General features: G+C 41.7%; 1 long non-coding RNA gene across 2 annotated transcripts in view; it reads left to right on the forward strand.

Moving 5' to 3' along the window:
• LOC134443314 (uncharacterized) overlaps positions 1-5000 on the forward strand; it is a 6390-nt gene that overhangs the window by 1092 nt on the left and 298 nt on the right. For both annotated transcript variants that reach the window (XR_010033646.1, XR_010033645.1), the window contains exons 2-3: positions 1024-1203; positions 3955-5000. The exon at positions 3955-5000 is cut by the window's right edge and continues 298 nt beyond it. This is a non-coding gene — a long non-coding RNA (uncharacterized LOC134443314). The remainder of the gene's footprint in view (positions 1-1023; positions 1204-3954) is intronic.

Raw genomic sequence — 5000 nt, forward strand, 5'->3', positions numbered from 1 at the left:
CTATACATAAATAAATAGTGCGCCGAAGTGTCAGGTAAGGTGCATTTTATTCTCGGCTGTTGAAAGAAGGCAAGGGATGTGGAATTTGGTGTTGTGACTTTCTGGAGACTGAAACTGAACCGTTTTAGCCGCTCCCTTATCTAGCTAGTTCTACTGTACCTGATAAGAACTGCCCACTGCTAGCTGCTGTGCTGGTTGATAGCGTGGGTGTTGGTTGGCCCGTGACAGGTTTTGATCAGAGACGGATTAAAACATGATCAGATGATATTGTAAATTGGGCTCATGTAATTTACCCTACTTCCCCCTCCCAAAGTCCCAACTGTTTCATCTTGGCATGATTGGCGTGATTATCTTGGCATCCCATGGACGCATTGGGTGTAGGCGAATGGTTGGTTTCTGGATGCCGATGGAGTGGGCTAAGCTTGTTCCACTTCCAGCTTTCACTGCATGCGGCATGATGATCATGGCATGCTAGATGTATGTAGTAGTCCGTCAAAGCGTTGTTCAGGATCGTGGAGTATCTAAAAATTATGTTAGTTTGATATGATGTGCATCTGAACATCAGGACAGGTTGCACGCAGGACCGGTCTGGATGATGATAGCCTATAACTAAGGAAGTTAACACCTATTACTGTATGTTCAGTCTAGTGTGATGATGTGTCTTGTTAACACAGCAAAGTCAAGTCTGAACACATCATAACTGTTCGTATGTGAGTGTTTTCGTAAGTAAGCTTATTGTGATATGAAAGATATAAGAGCGTGTGTTAGGCTAGGGTAATTTGAAGTTAAATTGCCCTCAACACATTATCATTCGTACGATTGCAGAATGAATGCAATTATATTCAATAGATGGTGATTTTTTTAATGACCATAGCTGGCTGTTTGCCCTTCATTTTGCAATTAATATAAACCCTTCTTTCATGTATTGTTGCATTAGTTGTACAGTGAGTATTGTAAGTGGAGTAAATCTCAGACATGCTGTATTTTCATTCACCCAACCACTGTCTCTATCTCTCTACACAGACCAGCCTATGATCACAGGTGATGCAGTGATTGGTGATGGCTATGGTTTTCTTCCCACTGAACTAAACATGCTAAAACGGAAAAGAAGACAAGAGGACGTGTCATCCATGGCAGTGTGTCATTCTCCCGCTGATGGTCCACTTTGCAGAGAAATATGAGGGGCTCATTGTACTGGTTAATGTAAGTATTACATACCTGATTAATGTAAGTATTACACACCTTTTAATAGTAACTAAGATCAGGATAATTAAATGTCCCGTTACTGACAACAGTGCTTCACAACCAGGTGTTCCACAACCATGCTGTACAATAACTTTTTGTTTAACAGATTGAGCTGGTAGTGATTCAGGTGACATCTGTACTCTAATGCTACTCTAAGCTTAATACAAATACCAGCAGAACATAAAAATTCGCCACTTTGAAAGAAGATTAAAAACCAAATATCAGAGCTGGCCAGATCTTTCCTAGTACTTGTAGAACAGAAAGGTAAAAGGGAGATTGATTTTACAACAAGGGATTGCAGGCTCAAATCCCTCCCTTACCTCTCCCTAGTCCTTCCTCCATGGCTACTTGAGCAAGCCACCTAACCCCTCATTGCTTCAGTGGCTGTAACCAGAGCCATACAGAGGGAGAGTTACGCGAATGGAGGACCAGGAGTTAAATTGCAGCCCCGCCTTTCAACGAGATCGAGGTCGTGCCTAAAGCGGCTGTCTTTCCATAGACTCAACATAGAACCATCACATAAAAAGCCAAAAATAAGGACTAATGAACTATACTGCGGGGTAATCACCACAAATATGTAAACTATCAACTGTCTCTGTAATGATAATCACAACAGTTTTACCATCTGTGATGTTTATCTGAAGTTATTACTACGAATAGCGAGTCTTGTCATATTCCCTGCATTGAGGCAGTCGGTTCATATGGAAAATAGGGAGGCGGAGCACTCGGAGGGTCACAGGCAGCCTCAAAATGAATGGCAGTGAACGAGGAGCCCGCTTATTGAAGGATAAAACTCGCTGTTTTGAACTAATAATCGTCCGGGGAAACTTCCTTCAAAGTTCACCGCCTGCCTCGTGAATTCAGGGAAATGACAAAAAAGTGGGATAATGATACGTACATCCAGATGACCACGAGCACTTGTAGAATCCACAGTCCCCCCCTATCAGCTCAGATTGACAGCTGTCAGAACGCACCCAGCGAGCGGGGCATTTGGAGGGTACACTATTTACAGCCTTCTCGCTATTTAACCCATGCCTGCAGTTAGGGGCGCTGTCGAGACGGGAGCGCAGCCTATTCATTCTGAATGTAGTCTGCAGTCCTCCGTTGGCGCCCCTACCTGGCGAGTGGAACCTCTCGTAATAGAACTTCTCCGAGAGCGTCTTGACAGCTGTCACACTGACCTGATAGGGGGGGACTGTGGATTCTACAAGTGCTCGTGGTCATCTGGATGTACGTATGCTTGTCCCACTTTTTTGTCATTTCCCTGAATTCACGAGGCAGGCGGTGAGCTTTGAAGGAAGTTTCCCCGGACGATTACAAGTTCAAAACAGCGAGTTTTATCCTTCAATACGGTGGCTTCTCGTTCACTGCCATTCATTTTGAGGCTGCCTGTGACCCTCCGAGTGCTCCGCCTCCCTATTTTGCATATGAACCGACTGCCTCAATAGCATCGCATTGCATTTGATGTGTGCTACGCCCACTTCTAGGCACTAACATTCGCATCGCTAAGCAGTTCTGAGACGCTAAAATGGCTAATTTTACTAATGCGGAAGTCGGCCCTAGGACACAGTGGAGATTGCCCGACTCTCCCTCTTTATGGCTCTGGCTGTAACCAATGCCCTGTATAAATATCTAGTGTACGTCTCTTTGAATAAGAGTCAGCTAAGTGTGTAATGTAATGTGATGTACGTTGTGCACAGTATCATAGATTGCTACCCCACACTCATATTTAGTCTCAAAGTGTGCCACACTTAAAGAAAAAAAAATGCTATGTTAATTCCTGATTTGGAGAGTTGATTCCATGTTGTCCATATTGCCAAATATGGATGTCTAATGAGTTATTATATGTATAGTATTTATGGAGGTTGTATGGATTGTCTTACAGGCATATCCAGACAGGCAGGGCTGCAGACTGACCTCTTTTATATTTTTAAGTGTGGTATAGTCTACAACTAATGTTCCATTAAAACGTTTTGTTTGGGAGAAAGAGAAAGGAGAAAGAAGTTTGGTAGAAAGAAGAAAAAAAGTTTTTATGTCGTTAATGTATGCACCATATACTATATTTGTCCGATTTGGGTAAACTTCTCATTTCTTCATTTATATCTTAATACAGTATAAGAAAAATCGTAAGGAACAGTTCATTAATTTTGTCTCAGTGTAGTTTCCTTGGTTTTTTACTCTGCATTAATGCCATCTACTGGACACTTTCATCATGAAAAAGTGAATGCATGGCTTATAGTTTCTATTCTCTTGTTTGGAACTAGAGTTCAGTTTATTATAAATATTCAGTGAGGCCAGTACACATAGTGCAGCAAAGTGTTAGAGTTCAGACTGCAGAGTATGTATGCAGGAGTGTTGACATTTGAAACGACCCCCCACTCCACACACACACAATGTAATGGGGACATAATTCTGACCCTTACCTCCCCACCCATACACTTCCCTTTGTATATGCATATCTAGTGCAATTCAACATTTTGACCAGAAAATGTTAAACTATCCCTAATTCAGAATGGGCTCGTTATGAAATATCACAAGCATATATTAACAATGTTTTCATCCAGAAAATACAGGTTTATGAATACTAGGTGAATATTAACGCTTGCCAGCACTTTTGGGTAGTCTGGAACTTTTGGGTCATGATGGCTTCAATTTAAAAAAAAGTGAAAATGACTCCTGTTTTTTTTGTTTTGCTTTATTGTCTTAAAGGTCTTCCCAGTGGTGATGTAGAGCTGATGTGGAGGCAACAGTGCTGCTTCCTTCGTCCTTCCTTTCTTCAAGACCTGCGTTTTTTGTCTTTTGCCAAACTTTAGGCAGTATCTTATACAGTAGAAACTAAGCCTAACACTTGAAGCCCCGTAGGCGTTGCTTGACTGACACCAATCTGACGAGCTTGCTCAGCCGGTGGAATCTCTTGTATACATGAATAAGCAAACTGGACGTGTTCTTTCTGAACGTTATTAATTGTGGCTCACCACAATGTTGGTGCATACAGTAGTAGTACGCCAAGTCAGCATTGTATGCAATAGTCCATTAACGGGAATGAAACACGACAGAAGTTTATCATGCACACACCGAGCGTAGCGTTCAAAACTTTTTGTGTTCCCCTCCGCCAGGCAACACCTGTCATCTGAGCAAAGGTTCTCCCACGTGTGACCCCCAATTGCGTTGCAGTGCCATTGTACAATTACAGCATCACATTATGTCTAACAGTCTTATTGCTTTAGTACTTTTTTATTAGAGGTGATGTAACCCTTTCATGGGGAAGGCAGTAGAAAAAGTATTCATCAAAACATCAAATGATGTTGTCACACTCAACAGATTGGATGATGAGCATTGCGCCTGTTTTTGTTTTGTGATATATTTACATTGTAGTTTGCTGATGAGTTTTTGTACATGACTACAGTGATGGGCAAATGTACGTTTCTGTGTTTATTGCATTATTGTCTTAACACCTTTTCATTATTGCTGTGCTTTATTTGCATGCTATTGTGCATTGGTGGTGATACCCTGTGTCTCATATGATATGACCTGCACCTTACATGTATTCCTGGGACAAGAGTGTGCCGGTTGTGCATATCTACCACCAACTACTCAGACAACCCAAGGGCATCTGCTTCTAACACCTGGAACTAAAAAACAGACTGATGCTGTGCTTTTAAGCGTTTAATAAACTTTGTTTTAGCTACACTGACTTGTGTGGTTCTTAAAATGAACAGATTATGCCTGAGCAAAATGTGATAGATATTTTTGTT

Source organism: Engraulis encrasicolus, unplaced genomic scaffold (assembly GCF_034702125.1).
Source record: "Engraulis encrasicolus isolate BLACKSEA-1 unplaced genomic scaffold, IST_EnEncr_1.0 scaffold_30_np1212, whole genome shotgun sequence".
Classification (NCBI taxonomy): Eukaryota; Metazoa; Chordata; class Actinopteri; order Clupeiformes; family Engraulidae; genus Engraulis; species Engraulis encrasicolus.